Below are 27,803 nucleotides of genomic sequence, written 5' to 3'. Positions count from 1 at the left end.
GCCATTGAGCATGGATCGCCAGTGCATTATGAGCACTTCCTTCCTCAATCAAAAGAAGCTCTGCGTTACACCGAGCTATTAGAGTACCCCAAGAGCCACCGAAAGCTCTCTGTGTAACCAAATAAACATTAGTTAATGTGTAGGGGACGCAGGATGTGCGCGGAGACTCGCCACCAGTCGAGAGGTTTTCCTAGTCCTCCCCTGAGTCGAAGTCACCGGCATCCCCGACAGGTCAACCCAGTCCTTCTAAACCGATTGGCCCATCCAAACGGGAGACCACGCCGCCGCCCGCAGCGAAGCCAACACCGGCAGTCGCCGTCCGGCCCTTGAGTGGATTAGTGCATGACACCAACGAAGACCTGAAGTCAACGACACTTGCAAAGCAGGTCGGCAAAAAGGAGGAGGCATCAAAACGAGCTTCTGCACCCCAAGAACCAAAGCCAACTCCCGAAACAAAGATTTCACCGAGTTCTCCGTCAGAAGACCACGTGACAACCCCTGAGCGTTCACAGAAAAGCACTCCCGAAGTTCATCCGGAACTCAACAGAACGACTGCCGTCAGACCACTTACGACCGCCTCTAATGATGACGAAGGGCCGCAGGAGCACGACAAAGGAGAGCGTCTTGATTCGAGCTCATCGACCCCTTCCACAGTTACCATACCTGGTAAACACCGACCGGCGGAGGCTACACCCGCTGAGCAATCGGTTGCAGGCAGTCCTGAGATAAAAAGCATCCCAGTCCGGCCTTTAAGTGTGGCATCGCACGATGACTCTCGTCAGGCTGCACCAGCCCAACTCGCACATTCGGAGAAAGCATCCGATCCCCTCAGCCATCCGACAACGCGGCGACCAGGAATGCGGCTTTTCAGTGCTTTTTTTTCACGCCATCCCACCTGGAGGAATCGGAAGTGCCCCAGATGCGAAGCTGGTAATCACTGTCAAAGAGCCTGACACACGTTTACACAAAACCGCCGAGAAAACTCCGACCACCAGGCCCTTTATTACTAGCGTCCGAGAGACGCTGGCTGAACGCTTGGACACGAAGCCTGTAGTCCACGATACGAAGCACGGCCTGAGTCATACGCCGGCCTCCAAGGCAGGGACTGCGCCTCTGGTCCCCAAGGAGGCACCTAGCCATGCACCTTCATTAAAGAGTGGTGTTCATTCAAAGCAGCCAGCAAAGGAAGAAGGTAAAGGCCATTTGGCACCAGTATCTCAGAAACACACGACTGAAACATCTATAGCACCAGCTGAAAAACCGCCCGAAATACCAGAGCCAGTCTCTGTGTCAAGGCCCGCTACTGGTCTACCTACTGGTACGCGCCTCCTCAAGATGTCAACTAATGATAAAGCTTACCTTGAAATGATGATGTGGGACTATGGACGGATGCCACCCCCAAAGACTCCGCTGTTAAATGTCAAAGACGGATCTGCTGCAACAGCAACACCTGCTGAACCACCCATCACCATACCTCCGAAAGAAATAGCTGCACCACAACAGCCCGCGGCGCTTACCGCACAGGTGTCGAAGGATGTGGGACCTGCGTCTGCCAAGGCAGGAGCACCGTAGCCAGGTACGTCTGTCACAAAGTTGCCCAAAGAAGCAGTGCCCACAGCTTCCAAAGCAACAGCACCACTGACAGCGGCATCTGCATCCAATATGGCCGAGCAGCCGGTGTCCGCAGCTGCCAAAGTAGCCACTCCAAAGGCTGCGGCGCCTGCAGCAAAGAGGCTGAGGCGATGGCTAAAGGTGCCAAGGCGGCAGTACCACAGGCCACCGAAACTACCGCCAAGGTGCCCATGGAGACAGTGTCTGTACCTCCCAGTAAGGCTGGCTTGCCAAAAACCACGGCGCCTACCGCAAAGGTGTCTCAGGAAAAAGCGGCTGCACCTGCGAAGGCAGCCACACAACATAGCGGGATAGCTACAGCCGAAGTATACCTAAGGACGCAATAGCTGCACCTGCCAAACCAGCCGCACCAGAACCCACGGCGCTATTTGAAAAGGTCCCTCAAGAGGCAACACCTGCAGCTGGCAAGGCTGGCGGCCCAGACCTTGCAACCTTAACCACTAAGGTGTCTATCTGGTGTCTAAAGATACGGTTGTAGCACCTGCCAAGGCAGCCGAAGCCGCAGCTAAAGCGGAGAAAATGCTTTAAACCAAAGATAACCTCGGGAAACCACATCAGGAATCTGTCATCTCCAAACAGAAACAAACTATACCACCAGCTGAAGCTGCCAAACTGATCATTAGTGCGTCTGGGGCCCATAAGACTGCCGAAGAACCGACGAAACAACCGGGTGGCAAACCTGTTCCGGGCAAGGCGCCATCAGAAGCCGCTCTAGGACAGCCTACCACGAGCCCTGCGCTCGCCAAACATACTCACGAGGCCGCACTACCTGTAAAAACGGCTGCAACCGATCCAGAAACGGGGATTCAATGGCCTAAACCACCGGCAGAAAAACCAAAACCGATAACGGCTGCTGCAAAAGATGCCAAACCAGCAGAAATAAGGCCTGGTTTTGGGACTGCTGCTAAAGCTGCCGTTGAATATATTTCAAATCCATCACCTGAGATGGAAAATGAGGGCTCCCTTGGGTCAAGAGAGTTTACAGCTGCGATTGTGGCTCACAAGGATGCCAAACCAGCAGAGAAGCCTGCCTTTGGAACGGCTGCTAACACCTCCATGGAAATTAAGTCAACGTCATCACCTGAGATAAAAAGTGAACCTTCCTCTGGGCACTGAGGGGTCACATCTGCGGCCGTGACTCGCAAGAATCTCAGCGAAGAAAAGTGCAAGGATGCCAAACGAACAGCTATGAAGCCTGCTTTTGCAACAGTTGCTAATGCCGCCGTGGAACACAAGTCAGCGTCAACGCCTGAGATGGAAAAGCAAGCTTCCCCTGGGTCCAAAGACTTTACAACTGCGTTGGTGACTCACAAGAGCCTCAGCGCAGATAAGCACGAGCCTCACACGTACAAGTGTGCCAAGCATCGGGATGAAACAGAGGCACAGTACGAAATGATAAAGGCCAAGGCCAAAGTTAGGGCAAGACAGAGAGCAATGGCAAAAGCCCAGGATGCTTTCGAAGAACAGGAGCGGGTATCTATTGTAAAACCTTCGAAAAAGAAGAAAAAGAAGCGCAAACCAGTGTCTACCGAGAAAGAAGTCACAGATCTGTCAAGGAAAAAAGATAGGAAAAGCCGGCCAAGCGTAGCGCCCGATCATTACATAAAGTCCGGAATGTGTCCCTGTTGCGTCATCTTGCTGATTATTCTCTTCATCATTTTAATCGCTTTGCTATATTTGTTATGGCATCAGCCTGGGGCCCCGCAAGACACGACCACAACTACCTCCCAAGTAGCGCCAACCGATCAACCCACTAGTCGTCGTCCTACCCTCAGTACATACTACTGCTCTAGCGATGTTTGCAACGCAGAAGTCAAGTATCTGAAGTCGCTCCTTAGCACAAGCACGAAACCCTGTGATAATTTTTACGAATACGTGTGCGAAGCTTGGAGTAGAGCCCACGCGGTGCCTGGAGGGGGAGCAGGTGGTGTCTTGTCCAGCGACACAATACTGCAGGACAAGCTTGCCAGTGATATGGAGCCAGCGCTGCTAAGTATGCAGGACGCAGATGTCAAGATAACCGCTGGTTTGCATGAAGACTGCATGAGACGAGACAAGGTCGGGCAAAACGGCAATACTGTGATCAACGTGGCCCGGGAGTTCTTCAGAGACTGGGCAATCAAGGAATGGTCCGTGTTCAAAAACGGAAGTCACCACTGAAGTGGCGTGGATGTTCGCAGGAGAGCTCGTGCGGGACCTCAATGTGGCTGCGTTAGCCTCGTTCTCTGTCGGCGTCAGCCCAAAAGCCCTGGAAGTCGCGGCTATCGAACTTGACAAACCCCGGCTGGTCTTCTCCTGTAACGACGCTTCTAGGCCAGCCGTGACGAAGCTCTTCAAAGACGCGCTCCTGGAGGTCATGAGTAGCTTCGCTGCGGCTTCGGCGGCCGTTGGAAAAAGCGATGTGGACAATGTCATGAATGTCTTCAACCGGCTCGCCTACTCTCCAACTCTGGCCGCCAGCCCCGACACCAGTCCTATCCTGTACACTAGCGTCAAGCTCGTCGAACTCGAAAGCGGCTACAAGAACTTCCTCGAAAAAGTCTTCAACAGTATCGTTAAGATAGACGACACGACCGAGGTCATTCTGAAGTCTCCCGACTACCTGCTCAACCACCTCAAGGCAGCCATGCAGGAACTGCCCCCTCAAGCCGTCGTTAACTACTTGGGATTCATGGCGCTGGTTAAGGCAGCGCGTTTCTTTCCGGAGAATTTCTCCAAGCTTCGGCAGCTCTTCGTCAAGGACGTCCTAGATCGAACACTGCCCGACGTCTCGCAGACGAAGGCGCTCTGCCTGCTTGCCGTGCAGCAGGTCCTTCCCGGATGCTTCGCGAAGGCTGCCGTCAAGCTTCGAGGCATGTCCCGTACTGATCTGCCTCTGACCGAATGGCGCTCTCGCCTCGAGTCCACGTTCGACCGCCACCAGGAGCGGGTGGCATGGATCGGCGAGCTGTCGGCGCTCATTGTGCGCTACCGGCTCAGGACGAACCGCATTGCGGCGTTTCCGTGGGGAGCCCTCCAGGAGCCGTGCTCGCCGTCTCCGCAAGAGATCCCGCGGTGCAGCGAACACCCACCGCGCTTCTTCCACCAGGTGTCCATGCTGCAGGAGCAGAAGAGGCTCCAACTGGTGCTCAAGACTGGGCAGGAAGTGAGGGCGCTGAGAGGCGAGGCGCGCTCGGAGCTCGCCACCATCCCGGAGTACGACGTCATGCGCCAGGCTGTCCACGTACCCATGGCTCTCTTCAACGCGTCCGTAGCGAGCAACAGCACCATGTTCTCATTCCACCTGTCCAGGTGCGCATCATGTATGGCCTCTTGTCTTTAGGAAACCTGCGTGTTTAACTAATGTGCCTACTCTCCCAATGCCCATTTCGCATTCGCCACTTAGGTATGAGCGGCTCGATCATACTGCGAACCTAAAGCTGACGCTGTATTTTTGGCCGTCGCTAAGCCCAAGCTGCTTCTATTCTCAGGATCGCATCGCTACCAGCTGTCCGAAATGAAGCCAGTGATTTCAGCGCCGCCATATTTCAACAGCCACCATCTTTCGATTGGCAGTTTTTGCATTTTGTAGCAGCAGTTGGCATGCTATTGCAGGCGTGCAAAAATTGTAAAGGAGTGAATTGCGCATAGACAACACAGGGTATAAATATAACTGCACGTCGGTACCAGTTTCCAGTTTTCCGCGCGTCGAGCTGGGGAAGAAAGTAGTAGCAACGCTTCATTCAAATTAATTCTCCTTAAAAAGACAGTGAGGAGAACTCTATCAATTTTTTTTTGTTAGCAAAATCTGATTGTTCGGCATTTCATGGCTTTGTTGCCGCTAGTCCGGGAGCGAAAGATGCATTTATTTCAAAGAAATTTGGATTCGAAGTTGAAAATGTTTTCACCGTCGCTCCGATTCAAACTCGGCGCCCTATTATTACGTCATGGCGTCCTCTTGAACGTCATAGGACGTAGTGACGTGAACGTGACGTAAACGCAGACTCCGTGATTTCTGGCCGTTAGCGGTGCCGTCTAGCAGCTGCCGAAACGAAAGCTACCGCAGCCGCACGTTGAGGGAATCCATTGGGGGTCGCTACCGTCGCTTCGTTTACGTTTGCACCGGCGTCTTGCCAGCGTTACGATGGATCCCGTTCCCAAACCCGACAACGAAGTTATCGCAAAAACTACTGCCTGCATTTAAGCGACCTTAGCCCCACAGAGCGGGCGATGCTTTTGAGGGAGCACTGTTAGGTTAGGCGCCGGCGGGTCGCCTCCCCCTTCCGTCGTGAGAAGTCGTTGCTAATTAAATATCTTAACCACAGTGCGGGGAGTCACGAGGGGCGAGGACATGGTCGGCGCGTCGCGCGCATCGGAGGCTTTCCGAAGCTTTGGGGTCACTGGAATGTGATTCCTTGAACGGCGCCGTTGCACGGTGCAGCAGGCGGCATCAAGGAGGTTTCCCAGGGATGCAAGGGGCAGTTTGTTTTTTCTTTTGTACGAAAAAAACGAATGGGTGCTCAAGGGTGCTCGCATTTGAATTTGGCGGCTTAAAAGTAAAGGTGACGCACGACGCTTCAACGGATTCCACGCGTTTCCGGAGGTACGGGGTCCACTGGATCGGGCTCTCTCGCGCCCACTTGCATGTACCTTCAGATGTGTACTGTGAATGGATTAAATTAGCCGAGAGCTCGAATACAACAGCTCTGCCCAACTGCCGAAGCTAATCAATGGAGCTGCAAACAAAGGAGTTGGCTGAGAGCAGAGGCACGGTCTCTGCAGGTTCCAAATCTTTTTCTAAACTGCCTTGTATGTTGTCTCCCGTCCCTAATAAACGATTTCCGTTAAGGAGTTCGAAGTTAACTGGCACAGCCGGGAAAGTTTCGCTGCGCGAGCGTACGAAGACACAAGTGATCTTCATACTGATAACTGCCTTGTACGATCACCGACCATCGTGCCATCATAGTTATTCATCGACCGTGGCGACAATCTGACCAGCCTTAACAGGCTGCTTCAAAGGTTAACTAGCACTTGAAGCGGCACTTCGAGTTCCTCTGGTGTTCCGCGCTTGTAAATCGAGGCGCGCCAAAAACAAAACCACGGGGCACGCAAAGCTCATAGACGCGAAGCGCCATAACCAACCGAAACTCTCCTGGCCACCTGTGGCGCCGCAAAGCATCGGTTTTCTTTGCTTCCAACATTCAGGTTGTCTTAGACAATTGTCTGCCTTCCTTGTGCGATAAAAGTGCACTATCGGTTTCAAAACAAACGTTACTTCAATACTGAACCGCGCAACCTTCCTTTGTCAACCTCAGAGATTCGTGGTGTTATGGAGGAAGGAAAATTCTCCAAGGTGACGCCTCTTGTCCTAAGACATCATCACGCCTGTACTTGCGAGATTGGCCTGTGGCGGCGATACCTGTATTTTGGTTCTTGCTATTTTCTACCTTACACGAGCTTTGTTTTCAGTAAGAGTGGCGTTTTTGTGATCAGGAGCTGGTTTCCCATCGATGCAAGCGAACTTCAATTTCTCCTCAGTGTTGCTTTAATTCAAATTATCTTCATTTGAAAGCACTTTGAAGCCTTGGATTCGGTTATGTCCTCTAGTCTTCCACTCCCAGCAAGCCGCTGGCGTCAACAGTAGTGCTAGCTCCATAATGTAATTCATTACACCTTCATAGTATATGGTTGACACCTTTGTTACTAAAGGCGTTGAATGCATTACGGCGTCATTTGGCGTGATGTTGAGCGACGTTTTGCATAAAGCAAGCATATAATTATGAGAGCTTTTTTCTTTGTCTGTCTGTATTCCACCCCTTAATCCATTTCTTCACGCAACGCGCCGCGGTCGCTCAATGGTTAGGGCGCGTTTCGATGGAGGCGAAACGGTAAGGCGCCCGTGTGCTGTGCGATGTCAGTGCACGTTAAAGATACCCAGGTGGTCGAAATTCTTCCGGAGCCCTCCGCTACGGTAACTCTTTCTTGCTTTCTTCTCTCAGTCGCTCCTTCATCCCTTTTCCCTTAAGGCACGGTTCAGGTGTCCGCCGAGATGTGAGACAGATACTGCGCCGTTTCCTTTCCCCAAAAACTAATTTATTTGTTATTAGTAAAATAGCGTAATTTTTAATCACCTTAGCTAGCGCGATCGAGGCACTTCAGGAAGAACGAGCCAATGGGCGACCTCAAAATCCGGACACTAAAAATGCAAGGTGTAAGCGAAGTATGCATTTCCGCATTAAAAATTTTACGTCGGATTTAAATGCTAAAATACTACCTAAATTTCACCATCGCCACAGCGTGGACCAGTTTTTTTTCTCTTTGACGTACTTCCATGAATCATTTGAGGCACTTTTTTGTAAGAACACGTGGCGTCAGGTTACAACTGGCCCGGGCCTTGCTCCGGCATCACCCCTAACCTCTCCATTCGCGCTGTTCTCTTTCCCGCAGGGTGACCGTCCGCCTCTACCGAGCTCTGGTGCAGGTCCTTTTCCCCAACATCTACGAACGCGACGCCCCGCTGGCGCTGAACGAGGAGATGGCTCGACGCCTGGACAGGCTGCTGTCGTGCTTCGAGGAGGACCTGAGCAAGCTCTCGGCCGAGGTCCGGGGCCCAGTGTCCGTCGACTCGGCCAAGTTCCGGGGCGCCTTCCTGCAGCACGCGGCAGCGATCAGGCTTGCACTGAGCGCCTTCGAAGTCCTCCAGAGCGTGTGGCGCGTCTGGAACGTGAACGTCCGCTTCCATGACCTGCCGTACTTCAACAGCGGCGCCCTGTTCTTCCTATACTACGCGCTGGACAACTGCGAGTCCGCAGACCCAGTGTACGAAGAACGCCTCGGATCCTGGATGCCCGCGCACTACCGTGTCAACGCGGCGCTGCGGCACGTCCCGAATTTCGCCTCGGACTTCAGCTGCACCGGCGCACAACCGATGGCTGCGAGAAGGTGTGCGAGGTCTTCAAGACCAGTCGCCGAGAGACGTCCCGACATTTAGGAACGTTCGGCCGCGGCAAGGCCTATCTATCTTGGCGTTGGCTGTTAATTCACCAATTACACGAACTGGCAACGTCTATTGATGTCGCATGCACATTTACATATTAGGCCTATTTTGTCGCAAGAAGGCGCTCGATGAGCGTTAAAAACGCTCTGTGCTCCCGTTCGCCTATAGGCGAAGTATTGAAGCGCTTCTGTGCGCCTTAAGGCGCTTATTATCTTCACCTAGCCTCCAGCTCAAAGCACGTCTACAACAGTTACAGCGCTAATTAAACGCTGTGCATCGCGCAGTTCTTATTTGTGATTTTGTATTCCTTGAATGAACCCATAACACAAAAAAATTTTCTTGTCCCATATAACCATACGGGTTATACATGATTGCTGTGCTTGCTTCATTTCTGGTAAGTGCTTTTGCTGCTTCCTTTCACCGCCGATTAGACCTGATTTTCGGTAAGAACTGACCGTTTTAATGCCTTTTTAATGTGATTGGGTGGCTCCACACCATGGGTATGCATCCATATATAGTGTTGCATGGAGGCGTTGCAGATGGCGGAGCAAAGTGGAAGCTCCGGCTAGTTAAGTCATCATTTGGAGGGGGACTTGGAGAATTATGTGCTTGAGGAGTCAAACGCGCACGCCCAGCTATCCATTGATTTGAGGGATTTTCGCGAGGATTTTCGGAAAAACAAGTTGTTGGTCGCTCAGTTGGTCATGCATTAACAAATACGCCCACTGGGATACGCGCTGGGGTTTACAGCGAAACCATCTTCGATCACCTCCCACGTTTTGTTCCTGTTGAAACTGATATAAAATCAGAGCGTGAGAGCAAGAAGTACCTATCTAAAATAGATTATGCCCTTCTGCGTGAAAATCTACTGGTCGTGGACTCCAGTATAATATACCAGGACGACGTCGATACAGAGTTTAGTAACCTAATAGACACGCTTTCGGAAATGGTTATTAACTGCAGTAGAAATATTAGTGTTTGCTCTAATGAAGCGCCACTATGTCCTTGGATTACTGAGCCAATCCACGCCGTTCTAAAAGAAAAAGATTCATGTAACCGCAAATGGAAGCCCTCCCCCCACCCCAACACAAAGATAATGTTTACTATCTAAACCAATTTAAGAGCCTGCGCAACAGATCCGTGTCGATGATGAGGGCACGAAAAAAAAAGCATATTACAGGCGTCTCGTTGAACAGGCTTCCGCCAATTCGCATAGGGTCTGGAAAAAAATAAATGAAGTCGATGGCAAAGCCAGTTTGCGCCGTGTTCTCCCGGAGAGAACAGATGGCAGTACTACAGAAAGATTTAATTCCTTTTTCACCAATATCGGCCCGTCCTTAGCTGCTCAACTCCATGAATCACAACAACAAAATGCTGCATTCAATCCAGTTCTCAATACTTTTGGAATGTTTTAAATGGAACACCATGAAATTACATCCATTATTATCAGCTTACCAGGCAATAAATCTGCCGGACTGGACGGAATTTACCCATGCATACTTAAGGAAAACACTGATATCTTGGTACCCATCTTATGCAAACTTTTTAATCATTTATTAAAATATGCAAAGTACCCATCCGCAACTAAAGATTGCCTAAGTTGTCCCGGTATACAAAGAATGAGACCGATTCAATCCGTCAAGCTACAGACCAACTTCTGTCCTAAGTGTTATTAATACTTACGAAAAGATTTTATCGAACAATATTTGCAAATTCTTAGAAAAGTATAACTTACTGTCAACAGCAACATGGATTTCGAAAACATCATTCAACGGCATCTGCTGTCCTAAGCTTGACTCAATTATTACAGCATTACATGAAAACAAACTGGCCGCCGTTGTAGTAATTGATTGAAAGAGAGTGTTTGATACCGTGAATTACGCTATTATGCTCCACAAATTCAACCATTATGGATTCCGTGTTGAAGTCTACAGCTTGCTTTCTAGTTACATCGAAAACCGTCAACAAGCTGTACTTATGAATAATATTATATCACCACTTGAATATTTACAGACAGGGGCTCATCAAGAATCCGTTTAAGGGCTCATGTTGTTTTCGTTATACTTGAATGATTTGCCGAAGGCCCTAAGTTGCTCTGATATTTTAATGTATGCAGATGTACTGCGATCATAGTTACAGCTGACAACCATGAGGATTTAGAAGCAAAAACAAATGATGAACTGAAAAAAAAATTCACGCTGGTTTTTCACCAACAAGCTAACGATGAATTCAAGCAAAACCAAATATATAGTATTTAGCCCAGGAGCAAAAGTCATTGACAGCAACCAAATTAATATTTTCTTTAATGACCACTCACTTGAACGAACACACTCATTTAAGTATCTTGGTGTCATTCTAGATGAACGCCTTCACTGGAAAAATCAGATTAGAGCCGTCTGTTCGAAGTTGGCTTCTGACTGTTATGCCTTATTACAGGCCCGCGATTGTTTTTATACACATACACTGCATACCCTTTATTTTGCTCTTATTAACAGTCATTTGACATACTGTGTAGAAAAATGGAGTTTGACATACAACACTGACCTTGATCCTATCCGGCGATTAAAAAACGGGCTATCCGAATTATAACAAAAAGCAAGTATAACGAGCCAAGTAGACCAATTTTCCAGTTAATATCCTTCCTTTTGACCTCTTGCGCACAGCCATCTTTAAAATGGCGGTGTATGTAGGCAACATAGTAAAATAGAATCAACCTTTCAATGCCTCCCTGTTTCACTATCCTTCTCGACTCACAAGAAACTTCACACATAGCAACTTTAATCTGCCACTGAATCTAAAGCGAAAGATTGGTGCAGTTTCAGGAGCCAAGGTTTGGAATGCTTTACCCCCAGAAATAAAACAGTCCCATGAAACAAATGAAACGTTAAGAACATATTTTATAACCCTTTTTTGACCTCTGTGGTAGTCGTCTTCGGGTTGTATTTCTTGTACAGTGTAGTTCTTGATAGATCATTACTCATTCTGCTGTAAATGCACATTATCTTGTTTTCTTCACATTGTATGCAGTATTTCGGTCTTTCGCCGTTGATTTCGTGCTTTTCAGTTTAGACAAGAGCTGTGTCATTGCCCTTATGTATTTTGTTTCTGAACCCCACACTAGCTTCTGGCTATGGGTTCAGTCAGCGTGTTGATAATTTGTTTGGCAAGATTATGAATAAATGAAATTAAATTAAAAAATGAAATAATCACGAGCTAGGGTGCCAGCCTTCTTGGCATTCGTGTCCCAAGGCTCAGGTGATGGCATGATCTTGTTGGAGGGCGGCGCCCAAACTGCGGAGGTCAAGTTTGGGGACTCTGCCATTGCTGAACGGCCGACACGTGGCCTGCGAGACGGTGATAATATGGGAGCTAAGCGTTAGTTGGTCCTGTGCTTTGATGGGGAATGCGAAGGCAATAGTCTCTGCCGTAGCTGGTTCAGGGGCCTCAAAGGATGCAGCAAGGCAGGGGGAGAAGGAGTGCTTGACCGCCCCAAAAGTGTATATGAAGGGTAGTGGGTAGGAGGCTGCGTACACATATACGACTGTCGTAACGTTACAGTACTGTCTGCGGAGGTAGCGAATGCGGGCTGGACGTCAGATAGCCTGGAGTTCGGGATGCATGTGGCGTGGGAGGTGGTCAAGGTGAAGATGGGAGCGTAATTGCACAAGGAGCCTGTATGTGAGGGCCAGGCTGCGTAAAGGTTGTGGGTCGCCAATATGATCACGAATGGATCTGCCTGAGGTAGTAAGAGGAGGGGAGTGCGTAGAGATGCGAGGTCAGCCTCCTACATCTCTTCGAAATAGATGTGGGTGCAAAGGGCGAGGAGACGTGTTGTAGAGCTGCAGCTAAAGAGGCCCAGGGCACTCTAGCACAGGGTGCATAGGAGAACGTTCACATTGATCAGACCTGCATAAGTGAGGTAGTTGTATGTCAAGCCGTATTGGATGCGGCTTATCTAAAGCTAGAGCTTTGACCAGGTAGAGGATGCCCTCTTCACGCATCCCCTTTCGATTACCGGCCTCCGTCGTATCATGCGGGCTGTTTTCAGGGCAGTGGTTCGAAGGATATTAGTGGTATTAGTAGGGCGCCCATCTTGTTGGAGCCAGAGGCCAAGGACGTGTATTAGTGAGCGTTTCGTGATGGAGCGCTTATGGATTTAGAAGTCAATGCGTAACGGCCATATGTAGTTTCGGCCATGTATGCGGACGACTACCGGTTTCTTGGGGTCACATTGCATGTCACTTAAGCGGACATAGGCTTCTACGGTATGCACGAGGGGTTGGATAGCGTCCTCTTTGTCGGCCAAGGAACGGCGGGAGGATCAGATGATGATGTCATCTGCCTAAAGCTTGTAGCCGGTGTGAGGGAGTGTGGAAAGTTTGTGTGCCAGCATTGACATACGGCGACGTTGGAAAGTAGTGGACAGATGAATGCGCCCTGGGGAGTGCCTTTGTTTGTGTTTGTGAAAGGGGGTGAACGTGTGGAGACGGTGTCGATGGTGGAGGCGAGGGTTTACAAAAGATGATGTATTGAAAGATAATTTAAAAGAGATAGCTGCGGGGCTAGTTGGTTGTCACACATAACAAAATGATTCTAGCGCCAAGACGTAAAATACACAATAAAGAAGACAACACGGGCGCTTACTCACAGCTGTTTAATGAGGTGAAAGCGATAGACATAATTCAGTAGAGTGCAGAGCTGGGCGGATCGGTACATGATTTTAGAAAGAAAACTAGCGCAAAGGACGGAGAGAGAACAGGAACACACAGGACGACGCTGGACTAACGAGTGCTTTTATTTCAGTAACGGTCACATATGTACCCTTCATTATCAAACCACGCTTGCGCACACAGTGACAAATTTACAAGCAAAGGTATATTTCAGTGTGACGACCATCAGTACAGCAATCAATGTGAAATACAGTTGCGTTAAGGCGTTCAAAACTAATTTCTTTATCGAATAGGCTCACCGTCATATCACTGACACATCGATCTGCTTGTTCAACGATATGGTACGCCTCTAGAATTTCGCGTTGGCTCTACGTTTTACCGCGTCCAAAAACTGTGGTCTTCTTTATGAGCGGAGGGCACTTGTGCTTTCTGCAATGTTTAGGGAAATGCGCCCCGTCATCTGTGAAAAGCGAAATTTCATGTTCTCTGAGCAGGGCGTTAAGAAAGCGGCCAGTCTGCCCGATGTACATATTCCCACAGGATAAAGGTATGCAGTACACAATCTGGGTGGCACAGGTGACGTATTTGAACTCGTGATTGATCGTGCAATGTGAAATTTTATTCTTCCTGCCGTCAGTGCTTCTGCACAAACTAGCCAATTTTCGGGGGCTTAGAAGACTACATCGACCCCGTGTTTACTCGCGACCTTCTTTATGTTGGGCGAAAGTGTGGGCAAGTAAGGCATGACTTCACACTTTATTTTGTCCTTCCTTTCTTCCGCCAACTTACGGTTGGCTTTAATTTTTTTAGATGCTTTCCAGAAACACATTTGATAACATGCGTAGGAAAGCCTGCTTCTATTGGTCTTTGCTCTTGCTGCAGAAATATTTCTTGTACAGTACGCAAGCAGCTGTTCTCTATTTTGTTACTGAGGCACAAGGTTGTAATAACCCTTTTGGTAAGTTTGGAGTGGCAGAAGAAAGCTGCAGCAAGAGCAAGGACTAATAGAAGCAGGCCTTCGTACGCATGTTATCAAGGGTGTTTTTGGAAATATTCTAAAAAAATGAAAGCCATCCCTAAGGTGATGAAAGAAAGGAAGGACAAAATTAAGTGTGAAGTCTTCCCTTAGTTGCACGCACGTTCACACAACATAAAGAAGGTCGCGAGTAGGCACGGTGTCGATGTAGCTTTCTCAGCCCCACGAAAATTGGCCAGTTTGTGCAGAAGCATTGACGACAGGAAGAATAAAATTTCATATTGCACTACCAATCATGAGTTCAAGTACGTGACATGTTTCACCCAGATTTTGTACTGCATACCTTTATCCTGCGGGAATATGTACAGCCGCCCACAGACTTAACACGAACGACGGAACGCGTGTCCTGGACTGCCGCCAGCACCACGAACCGATAGTCATCGGTGCGAGATAATGCTCTCGGCAAGTTTACGGTTACTTACGATAGCTGGTGCCTTACGATAGATAGCTTCGACAGCTTTTTGGCTTCTGCCTGGTCGCCGCGTGGACAGCGCGCTCGTCACGGGGGCGTTTCTGCGCTTTTTGCTCGCCGATGTGCAACGCTCTTTGCAGTTTTCTTATCGCGCGAATTAGAAATTGCAGTCAAAGCGAACTCTGCGCCAGCTATCGTCAGCCACCGTAAACATACCGAGAGTATTATCTCGCACCCACGATTGTCGCTTCGTGGCACTGATGGCAGTCCAGGCCACGCGTTCCGCCATTCGTGTTAAGTCTGTGGGCGGCTGTACATCGGGCAGACTGGCCGCTGTCTTAACACCCCGCTTAGAGTACATGATAGGTCGCTTTCCTCAGATGACGGGGCGAATTTACCTAAACGTTGCAGAAAGCACAAGTGCACTCCGCTCTTCAAGAAGACTACAATTTTTGGACGCGGCTAAACTCAAAGCCAACACGAAATTCTAGAGTCATACCATATCGTTTAACAAGCAGATCGATGTATGATACGATGGTGAGCCTATTCGATAAAGAAATTAGAGTTTTGAACTCCTTGACGTAACCGTGTTGCACATTTATTGCGGTCCTGATGGTTGTCTGTTCCGCTGCAATCTACCTTTTCTTCTAAATTTGTCATGTGTGCGCAAGCGTGGTTTGATAGTGAAGGGTGTATATGTAACCGTTACTGAAATAAAAGCAGTCGATAGTCCGGCGTCGTCCTGTGTTCCTGTTCTCTGTATCCGTGCCTCGCACTGGTTTTATTTCAGCGATCGACATACATATCCTTCCAAAACCTTTGCACATACACACCCACACAAGACAACCGGAAAATGCAACCAAAAGATTTTATCATAGCAGGCGTGAAAGTAATTTCTTCTAAGCCTCACAGAGATAAACAGATGTGTCATTGACACAGTTTGAACGCGAATTTTTTTATGTGAAAGCTTTCTATATTTTTCAAGCTGTTTTATAGCTGCCTCTTCCGATAATCCTCAAATCGCGGAACGGTGGAATATCGTTGGCGCAAGCGCTACAGTGTTCAACAAGTAGCTCACATGCGAAAAATATATTTTTTTTATTTTTATTTAAGACATACTGCAGGCCGTGAGGCCCAAGCAGGAGTGGATTACAGAAACAGATCACAAATTGAGCAAAAATGCCAAAATGCAAACAGAACGCGAGCAGCGGGAAATGACATGAAAACGCAAAAAACAAGCTAACATAACAAGCAGAAAAAAAATTACAATATTCACTTATCAGGTCAAGAGACCGTACACACGAAGCTGGTAAGCTGTTCCAATCACTGATGGTTTGCGGAAATAAAGAGTGCTGAAATAAGTCAGTCTTTGCAAAGTACGAAGTCAGAGAAAGGGGGTGGGAGTGTCGAGTTCGTCTGGTGTTCTGTAGTATAAGATACGATGAAGAATTTATTCCAAGTTACGGTTAAATAACAAAAATAAGAATTTCAGCCAAAGAAACTTGCGCCGGGGCTGAAGGGTTGGTATTAAATTCGACTGCATTAATGCAGAGATTGACGCAGTTCGATTGTATTGCGAAAATATGAATCGCACAGCTTTCCTTTGGATCCGCTCAAATGCTTTTGTTAGTGACAGTATACGGATCCCATAAAATGCACGCATATTCCAATTTAGTCCTTATAAAGGTTTCGTATGCCAGTCTCTTAACCTGAAGTGGTGTATCTTTTAGTTTATGGCGCTACAAACAAAGTTTACTTAATGCAGACGAGCAAGTGTTAGAAATATGAGTGTTCAAGCTTAGGTTGTCTGTTAATGTAACACCAAGATACTTATATTCGTTTACTTGAGTTTGTGAAAAGTGTGACGAAATGCGCTGGTTTTCTTTCTACGATCGACATACACACCCTTCCAAAACCTTTGCGCATGCGCATACGCACAAGACAACAAAAAAAATAAAAATAAACGTCAGAAAGTATCGGTAAAAAGCGATTTCGAACAGCTGCCTCACGCGTTCAGAAACGCAGCACCAAAATATTGTTCCACACAAGCAACGTAAAAAGCGCCATTTAATTGTGATCTTAGCCGTTCTCACAACTATATTATTTTTGCAAATGTCTGGCGATAAAAAGCAGCAACAGCAACAAATGCTTCTACAGACTGTTCCGCAATTAAACGCGCGCCGTAGAATGTTTCTCACTGCTAAACCGGCTCATTCTTCCAGCTAAAATTTCGCACAGAAATGGAATTTGGTTGGTCGGCAGAATTGGTTTATACCACATTTCTTTGGAGTACCTGCCTGAATCAATAAGACGAAGTCTCATGTCCGCATCGTCTCTGGCGACGACGAAGCAAAACAGGCCGCTCTCTCAGTGATTGCACTGGTGGCACCATCTCTTAGATCGATTGTGGAGATTAGGCGAAAGACGAGGGTCTTTTGCGGAAGGCTTGACGACACTTCAGCGAATGCTTTATCAGTGACCACTAAAAGCTTAGTTTGGCAAAAACTGCACTCAGTTTGAAGACTTTCGTGGTACACCACCGTCAAACCTCCCGAAAAAAAAAACACTACTGCACCTTCCTTGCTGAATCTCCATGGCCGACAAACGAGATGGCGCCACCGGTTCAATCGCCGAGAAAGCGACCCGTTTCCTTTCAGTCGACGCCGCAGATGATGCGAATATCCGACTTTTTGTTACTGATTCAGGCAAGTGCCCCGAAGAAATGCGAAATAAAACAATTCTTCCGAACAAAAGCCATTTCAGTGGAGAAATTAGAGCTCGAACAATTCATCGGTGTAGACTTGAGGTACATTCTACGGCGGGCGTTCTATTGCAGAACACGCAATCAGGGAGCTGCCGTTAGAAGACCGCCAGCAAAGAAGCGCAAATCCTTCACCGGATGTAAGCGCAGCCAGCGAGCATGCATTCATGCACCAGTTCCGACCAGCGTTGTAGGGCTGTAGTTTCTGCATCTTTCTATAGGTGTTTTTCGCTGGGACCGCGCTATCAGACGCCACGAGCGTTGGTGTGGCAAGTGTGCCATGTTGGCGGTCGTTGCCCGCCACCTCGCGCAGCGTCGCGGTACACCGTGATGTACCCGGCCAGAATTGTTAGTGATCCGTAACATCTTTGCACGTTGCTAAATGCGTCAGCGTCCACGTTTCCTTGTTGAGTGCATTTTGTGCATAAAGTTTGCCGCAGAATTCTGTGCCGTAATTTAACAGAGCTGCCTGTCGCAACTCGGCAGCTAGGCTGGCCGGCTGCACTACACGCAAGAATGTACTACACGACTTGTAATTGTTAATATCAGTTTATAACTGTCAGCTGCTCATGCAGGACACATCGTGGGTAAACAGCTAGCACATGATTAATTGCCCGAATTCCAAAACTGGTACCACGGAAACTCATATTTCCAGTGGCTATAGCCCCCGAACTGCTGAAGCGTCACAGACGGTGTCTCAGCAGAAAGGCAACGCGCCATAGCTGCCCTGTTTACGCAAAAGAACGGTCGAGCAAATACTGTCATGCGCTTGCAACACTAACCGCAGACCTAGCGAGAACGCTCTCCAGTTTGGATTGCAGCAGCGAATGCATAACACCCAGAGCTGCTTCGAATGCATAACACCCAGAGCCTAGACCGGTTCGCAGAAACGCTATGTGCAGCGATTCCGCTAGATTCAGTAGTAACACGTCACTTTCACCACAAAGAGATGTCAAGTTAAGCTAGTTAAACCAACAGAGTTTAATTGCTCACCTCTCCAATAACGACACCTCGGTCGTCGGTATCCTCAGCACGGCTGTTGAGCTATCCCGCTTGTCAGGCAGTTGAACCCTCTTTAGATTTGTATGCTTTGATTCCTTAGCCTGTCGGAAAACTTAAGTCATGCACATGTCGGGCCTCGATATCGGATAATTCAACGCGCGGCAACAGTATTTTACGTAGCACACCACGCCGGCTTCCTAAGGCTCGACATTTTCACTCAGTGGAACCTTTTCAACGTGCCCGAACATTTCTGTTAAGCGCAGTGCAAGGCGTACCCACTCAGTCACGCGGTGTTACCGTCTGCCACAAATTATCTGCAGCGAGACGCAATATACAATCACAGATCACACATCACCAGCGAATTAAATGTGGCGACCACGCCCGCGACCACGAACATGCGAATGCCGCGTCGACTGCTAGCGCTCATTGCGGATGACGTCATGCGAATACCTCCTCTGTTGGCTCGATCCGAGATAAGACTACCTTGCAGCCATAGATAAGAGAGCTACAAAAGCTGGAGTAGCGCTCATGAGCACTCTCTGCCCATCCTTGACAAGCCACGCGGGACGCAGTGCACGGACAGAAGAAGCAACGGACCAGTTGGACTGAAGGTAAGGGCACACGGCGTACGCCTGCATTCAGCCTTGGTCGGCGCCCTTGCTGTTCTGTTAATCTAGGCATGCCTCGCGAACGCGTAGAAATACGCGTTGCTCGATTCGCTTGGGCGAGTTCTTCGTTCGCGCTGTTTTCATGTGGGCCCTGGAGACGTTCCTATACGGTTTGGGTGGCACGAGTTGGCCTAAGATGAACGCGCATGTGACTGGCGTATATAGGTGTACGCCGAGCCTGGATAGGGTCGGCATCCCTTGGTGCTTATTTTTGCGGTCACAAAACGCGTTTTAAAGTTTTATGCAGGGACAGAACCAGCTTCTGGAAGCACTAGCGTTGATAAGGGTGTACAAAGCTGCTTTGGGCAAAAACATGGAGGCTAACGAAAGGTCATAAAATTAAACTTAGGACGCAGCCCGCTGGGGTGGCCTAGTAGCTTTGGTTTTCCGCTCCTGATTAGAAAGCCGTGGGTTCTATCCCTGCCGCGGCGATCGCATTTCGATGCAGGCGCAACGCAAAAGGCGACTGTGTTGTTGTTATGTCAGCGCACGTTAGAGAACCCCAGATATTCGTCGTTATCCGGAGCCCGCCACTGTGATGTCCCTCATAGCCCGAGTCCCTTCGGGAGGTTAAACACAAAACAAAAATAAAATAAACTTAGGACGGCACAGACAGCTTGCCAAAAGAAATATTCAAGTTAGAGATTTAATAGCTGGAACCAAAAAGGGGCGGGTCGGGGCAGGGTACATAAGGTGAAGGGAAGGTACGAGGTGGCCGTTAAGGTTAACGGAGCGAATCTTAGAAGGCAAGAGAAGCGGGGGCGGCAGATATTTAGGCGGATGTATGACATAAGCCAAATTGCAAGGATAAGGTGGCGACAGCAGCAGTTGGACAGCATTAAAAGGGGTATTATGAAAACGGCCTTTGTCCTGCCCTGAACTTAGGCTAATTATGATGCTAACGGTGATAGATCGTGATGTGAAAGGCAGATGTTGCCCTGGATAGTTGGCTTCTGACATTAATTCCATTCTTCGATGTCGCAGACAAATGTGCGCTTAAGCGCCGTCTTGGACCTCTGTCCAATATTTTTAGATCGTCCGAAACATTTACTCAAATTCATACTTTCTTCCAGCCGTTACTTTCTATTCTTTCTACGTCATTAGACAAAAAAATGCTTTTCTTAAGGTAAGGCATAAATATAAGAACTGTCTTACAAACTTATCCCCATAGACACCTGCAATTAAGTACAAAAGAGTTCCCTATCTAGAACCGCACAGCACTTTAGCTGGAGCGCGTGGACCAATTTTCTTGCTTGGTCAGCACCGTTCACATCACAACTCGATTACATTCTTTCCTCCATTGTTGCATCAGTTCAAAAGTGAGACTGATCTGGTAATCACGTTAGACCAAAGCTCTCTCTGTCTCTTCTTAATTTTCCTCTTGCAGAATCGGCCCAGTCATGCTGTCACAAACGGAACGCGATGCTCTGTTCAAGTTTTCCTTGTGTATGTACCAGCGTCTGAAAACCCGCAACACACGGAACGTAAACTTCGTATGTTCGCCGTTCAGCATAGCCTGCGCACTCGCCACCTTCGCCAGCGGTGCTTGCAACGTCACGGCCACACAGATCTTCGCCGCTCTAAACCTCAAGGCGAGCAAGTGCCGAATTGAAGAGCAGTTCTTCAACCTGCTGATGACCCTATCGAGCTACGCCCCCGATGTCACGTTCCACGTTGCCAACCGAATTTACAGTGACCAAAAGTGTACCGTCCATAGTAGCTACCGCGCCCTTCTAGAAGTGTCTTACAGTGCCACCATGCAGTCGGTCGACTTCGAAAGCGGCCACGAGTCGGTTTGGCACAAAGCCAACGCCTGGGTTTCGGAGAAAACAGCGTCCAAGATCCAATCCATCCTTCCCTCCGGAAGTGTGGACGCTAACACAGCGTTGATTCATCTCAGTGCCATCTGCTTCAGGGGCTTCTGGGAGTGGCCTTTCGACTCGGATCATACGATGCGAAAGCTGTTCCATCTCAACTACTATAGAGCCGTGCACGCCGACATCATGTACCAGTGCAATAGTTTCAAGGGAGGCTACTCGGAAGAGTTGCGCGCCACTGCCCTTGAAATTCCATACAGGGGTCAGATGATGTCGATGGTGATCTTCGTTCCGGATGACGTACAGGGACTTTGCGACTTGGAGCAAAGCCTGACTCCAGCCAACCTGTCTAAGCTTCTAGCAAGCATGGAAATGACGGACAACGTGCACCTCTTTCTTCCCAGGTTCAGGATTGAGCACAGCGTGGCTCTGCGGGAGACGCTCGAGGACCTCGGCGTCAAGGACTTGTTCACGCCGGGCAAGGCCGACCTCTCCGTAGCGTTCGAGACCGGTGCGCCAAGCGTCTCTGGCGTGGTCCACAAGGCGCTCGTCCAGGTCGACGAGGAAGGCACAAAGCCTGAGCCGGCGGCAATGAACCCGGTTTTCCAATCCGCTCGTCCTATCGCTGACCACGTTAACTTTCTTGATGTGGATCGTCCTTTCATGTTCCTGATTAAGATGAACGACTTAGATGTCATCCTGTTTCTAGGCTCGGTTCGAAGGCTGTGAAGTGATGACTGTAGACGTGCAGAATTGTTGCGCTGATTTCAGAATGTTTCTTCATTCTTTTAGGCATTGTGACATGACTGTAAATATCTTTTTACCTTCAGACATCAAAGGAAAGCGAGGGCAGAGTTCTGCATTAATTATTTCGATATCGCTTTGCAGCCAACTTCTGACACCATGTGCTGCACTCTAAGCTGTTCATTGCCCGATATTACCTCTTCGGACCCTTTTTTACGTCGGACAAGCCGCATTGAATTGCCAACGTGCATACGAGCAAATTTTTTTCATTCCATAGCTCGCACAAAGTAAGCACTGTGCCTCGAAAACATATGTTAGAGGCGTTCACGCACCACCAGAATCTAGAAAAGTGAAAAAAGTGACGTCATCTTGCGGAGCGTGTCTGTAAGGAGACAAGTGATAAGTGGGACTTTTCTGTCAACCGATTTTTCTATGCTAATGACAATGTGTACGTGGCCCGCTATCTATTATGCCTGAACGCTTCGATGCAGGCCGCCATCTCGGAAGGATTTGCGCTGTTCACCACCTTTTCAAGCATCTCATTTCAGCCTTCATGACCTCATCCAATCGAAGATGCTTCTTTGTCTTCTTACGCCGCGTGTTGTATTACTTTTTAATACCTCTTAAAGATGCATAGTTCGCATTCATCAGTTATCTCTTATGTGTTTGTCAAACGTGCTCGTCTCATCGTTTTTAGGGCTCTCCACACCGTTCGGAAGATTCCTGCAACTGATAAGCGTTGAGACTGGCTGCCTGTATAATCTGTGTGCCTTTGAAATAAATCCGCGGTCAGTACCGCGCAGTCCTGTGTGTCACGCATGTTATATGCGTTGCCCTGAATTGCTATATAACACATTCAAGCACCGACAAACCCAGCAAAAAGGTTTACTTGGGAACGAAAATGGAACTCCAAAGTAGGCGTCCTGTAGGTCGTACTAAAGCCTGCAGTAAAAAATTGGCGGTGGTTTAGCTATTGCTAAACCTGGAGTGACGCGATAGCTGCAGCAGGCCGAGTGGAACTTGCTCAGTTGAATTGCACAGTCAGTCTTCCGCCGCTTCGTTTTTTCTTCTTCTTCTTCAGCCCAGGTTTCGCTGGGCATTCTTCATCTTCGTCCTCTGTGGCAGCTCGGTTTCCCCTGCGCACCGCGGCGCCGGCAGTACTGCTCCGCACCACGTGACAGCGTGGTGGCGCAGCCAGGCGGTGGCAGCGAGCCACAGGGTGGCAGCGCCACCAAGATGAAGGCTCGAAATGCTAACGTAATGTAGCAATCGCTGCAAGAAAGGGGTGTGGCGGGGAGGTTAGATCTCGAAATGTTACTATGAAATGACTGTGCTCCGAATCCACTGCTTAACCTGGCGTACGGAGGCCCAGCGTACAATTCAAACCTAGCACAGCAATACATACTTACTCATAGCGCAAAGACCGTAGTATGGTGTGGGAGGCTGCGTGGAATGGTATAATCTATGGTGTTGTATGGTGTGGGGGTCTACGTGGAATGGTATGGTCTATAGTGTGGTGGTCTGCGTGGAATAGGAGCGGTGTGGTATGGTGTGGAGGTCTAATCTACCAAGGCTGCACACGAGCTATGAGATACGCTGTGTTGGAGTACACCGGATTAATATCGACTACCTTAAGTTCCTCAGCGTGCACCGGCATCGCACAGCGTACAGGCGCTTTCGCATTCGCCACCATCTATATCCAGCCATCGCCGTGTCAGGGATTCGATCCAGCGACCTTTTAATGTAAGCAGCCGAACTCCATAGCCACTAAGCCACTGCGGTGGGTGAAGAGCTTGGAGGATTTATTTTTGTCCTTCTTGCTGATGCATCTCCGAAGCTAGCATGATATTTTCATTACTGTAGCCAATAAAAACATGTTGCACAGGTGCTTACCACAGCGGTCGACGAGGAAACATTTCCGCATTTCTAGCCCTTGGGTAACGAAAGATTGACAGCGCTGGGTGCTAAGGGAATGAAAATTAGTCGAAAAGTAAACGCGCTGCGGGAAATCCACTCATGGATTGATGGACAGCGAGTGACCTGCAGGGTGTTGCATGATGCCCTCTTAACTTTGCCCATAGCTGGCGGCAAACTACAAACTACCGGGGAAGAGAAGACTCGAAGGCAAATTCTTAATCAGCCTATATAGGAGTAAAAAGGGAGTAAGCTTGGCCCTCTACAGCGCACTCCATCTCAGGGCCAGGGCATTCTACCCAAGCCACGTGGTAGATTTCAATTGCTAAAATACGGAATACTTACGGTTGACAGCGGAAAAAATTCCTCCTTCAAAGCAAGATAATTTCTATCAGTTACGACGATTATAAGCGAGGTATCAATTTCCTCTTTTTGCTAACCTTACGATTTCCGGTACCGCATTTAAAAGCCTCCTCCCATTGCTAACATCAACAGGTTGCTATGCTTTGCAGTGGCAGTATGCCTCAGTTGCAGATGGTAAGCATTCCGTGCGTTTTGTGATCCAAACCTTGTCCGTGATTTCGGAAACGTATCCTGCTCCACAGAAGCTTAGTGTGGGTTATCTCGTTCGAAGTTATTGTACACATAGCACTATCCTGAAATAAGGTTGCAAGTTTTAGCCCCTCTGCTGAGTGTTCTGCGTCGTCTTTGTCTGTTTCGCGCTAAATATACTGGATACACTGCACCTAAAAGAGAATACGCTGGAGGACGTCTCACTCCCTTTTTACACCCATATAGGCTTCTTCTTGTTTGAAACAGGTCGCCCACCTGGATACCATTTGAACGGACTGTTTCGGAATGTTCAGCATCATATTCGGCCTCAGGTTCGCCGCGGTTGAATTCGAGGGGAAGTTGTTCGCCAATGTTAGCTAAGAACGGGAGATGATCATTGTAGGGGACACATCAGCTCTGCGTGAAGTCTATGACTCGATAGCGTTAGTGGGCTAATGCACATATGTGCCGAATAGCTCATTTTTACTATAAATTCATAGGTCCCTTAAAATCCTCGTACATATCATGGAGCAGTGGTGCAGCGGTTAAGCGTTGCGCCACTGCTCTCTTGTGGCAGGTGCTCCCAGCAGTGCGCCTTGTGCGGTTCAAACTGCTCTTTCCGAGCGACTGATCATTAATTTAACCGCCATCTGCCACGGTGGTCAGTTTCCTCACAATCCGGTGGGCAGCTTGTGATGACGCCACGAGATCACGTGACCTAGGTAACCCAACTTCATTGCTCCTCTGAAATATTTTGCTAACACCGCGGACGACGACGCAGGGTTTTCAGGACTACAGACACCTAATTTTTGCTTCCTTGTTTTCTTGTTTAAAACGATATGTTAGACATTGATATACGTGAATCACCCTGTGATATTCGCCTACGACCGCTAAATAATTTACAGTTGAATTTTTTGCTGGCCTCTGTTTATGTTTCGGCTTCACCAACCGCACTATGGCAGTGGCATGAGTTGGTCTTTAGGTCACGTGAGGTAGCAAAACAAGACAGCGAATTAATGGCTGATACTTCGATTGTGGTCATTTCAGCGCTTGAAGCAGGTTTTTTTAAGGGTTGTGGTGAATAAAAACTGCGTTTCAGCGTGTAGATTACAGTTCCTTCGTGCCTAACGTGGCCAAAAGAACAACTACACATCACAGTCATCGTTTGGTTGATGAAAATAAAATCGCATGAGAGGAGAAATTGAAAAATCAGTAATTCAGCAGCCGCACACTGATAGTACGCAGTCATCCATGTACACTACTGCCTAACAAAATATTTCAGTTGCAATAGGCGATTCCCGCCTCATCCATGAATACTTATGCATCACGCACAATTCCTAATAAAGAAAACGCAACCAAAACTGCAGCGCCTATCCGCGGTACATAAAATATAAGAACATAACCCGTTTTATAGCGAGAGTTCTACTGCTCGGGGTACAACTTCCGATTTCGATGTGGATGATACTATGACCTTAAAGGTCTCCCAAGGTCAAATCGGACAACTGCGTGTTATACGTGGCCCGAGCTATGGTAATATGACCAGGAGCGTGAATTGCTGGGCGATTTGGTACATGTTCGATAGAATAAAACCAGCGAAAAAAAAAACACGCAAGACCCGGAGAAGACACACACAGACTGTCGCCGAACTTACTACTGATTTATTATTGGTTCTACTACGTATTTAAAGCCACTACTTGCGCAAGTGCACATACATGCCACATTCATCAAAGTCCGGACGTCATAACAACCCCGATAAAAATGATACTCTTTGTCAGTGATAATAACAGACGGGTCGCTTTGCAAACAGTTTCGTTCTTTTTGATTAAAAACGCTTCTAACAGTTGGCCCTCGAGCCTGGACATTCCGCGCCAGAAAATGGTGGCAGTGCTAAGAAAAGCTGAGAAGTTTTCGCACTCTTTCACTCGTATGGCCAGGTTGATCCCTGTACCAGAACGCAACCTTTTGCCGTGTTCCCTAAGTCGCTCCTTCAGGCACTGCCCCGCCTGCCCTATGTAATGTTTTCCACAAGAGGTAGGGATAGAATATACTAACCCCACAGTACACTTCGTCAACATCGTTTGATGCTTTGTTTTCAAGGCTACTGCTGCTGCTGTTTCTGCCAGGAAGAAAGAAAAGGAAAGTGCACGGGTCTGCATAGTGGCTCAAGCCGAGCCCAGCTTGCTGCCGCGTGCTGAAAGGAGGAGGGGTAAAGGATAGGAGAGCAAAGAGTGAAAGAAAAGACGCGCGGTGCTAATATGCCCCAGGCCGATCCCGGAGGCAGTGCAATACCGGGCCGACCCGTGCCACATTGCTTCAAGCCAAGCACTCCGCCATATTCCAAAAATAAGTTTAATATCTTCGGTCCAAGGACCCGCAGCAGATATAGGTTCTCGCTGAGAGCCGGAGATGCGGACGCAAAGACTGGAATGCTTGCGGGGAGCTAAAAACACTAAAATCACCGAATTTCTGAGAAACCTTTTTCCGCACATACAAAATTGCATGATAGTAGAGGATCACCTCAAAGTTTCTTTTCCCATCTGTTGGTTCTTGGTATTGGCAGGATGCTTCTTCATTTTCCCCCCAAAGTTCCAGCGACCCCAAAAGCAACAAGGAAGGAAGACCTGAAGCTTCTAATCAGACTAACCGCTCGGCAAGAACCTGCTTCATAGCATGTGGTCATATTTTCCACAGTGCATATGAGAAACACAGGTTGGCAATACCGCGCTTTAAGAGCTTTGAGTGAGCTGATGCATAAGGTAAAACCTCTTTTTTAGACCAAGGAGCATATTTCCAACAAACGTGTCTGTCAGCTAAAAACTTGAGTTATAAATGTACGAGCGCAATGGTGTTGTCAGAGAGCAAGTCTTTGGTGAAAGCCGTGTTCTTGCAACAGACACAAAAACATTTAAAATCTGGTCCGCCAAAGGGGGTTAGCTGGTCAGTTGATAGGTTTAAAATGATCGAGCCACGCTCGATTGGTGTAATCAGAGTCACAGGGCGCCAGCCTTGACGTAGCCTTCTAGGCCTTCGTGTCCAGGGCCTAAGGTGATGGCACGATTTAGATGGAGGGCGCTACCTAGAATGCGAAGGGCTAGTTTAGGGACTCGCCAACTGCTGGATGGCCGACATCCGCAGCTTGCGAGTTGGTGTTCATGTGGTGGAAGTAGAGCATTAGTTTGTCCTGTGCTCTGATGGTGACTGCGGCGGCAATAGTTTCTGCCGCAACTAGTAGGTCAGGGCCTCAAAGGATGCAACAAGAAGGGGGAGAAGGAGTGCTTGACTGCCTCGAAAGTGCATATGAAGGGTAGTGAATTGGAGGCCGCGTACACATATACCACTGCCGTAACGCTGCAATACTGTCTTCGGAGGTAGCGAATGCGGGCCTGACGTCAGATAGCCTGGAGACCGTGGTGCATGACATGGAAGGGGGTCAAGGTGGAGATGGGACCGTACTTCCACAAGGAGCATGCCTGTGAGCGTCAGGGTGCGTGAAGCTTGTGGGTCGCCAATATGGTGAAGAATGAATCTGCCTGAGGTAGGTGTGAGGAGGCGAGTACTTGAGAGGCGAGGTCAGCCTCAAGCATCCCTTCGAAATAGATGTGTATGCAATGGCGAGGAG

Source organism: Amblyomma americanum, chromosome 5 (genome assembly GCF_052857255.1).
Source record: "Amblyomma americanum isolate KBUSLIRL-KWMA chromosome 5, ASM5285725v1, whole genome shotgun sequence".
In the NCBI taxonomy this organism is placed as follows: domain Eukaryota; kingdom Metazoa; phylum Arthropoda; class Arachnida; order Ixodida; family Ixodidae; genus Amblyomma; species Amblyomma americanum.
The sequence above is the reverse complement of the archived record's forward strand: the minus strand, read 5'-3'. Positions refer to the sequence as shown.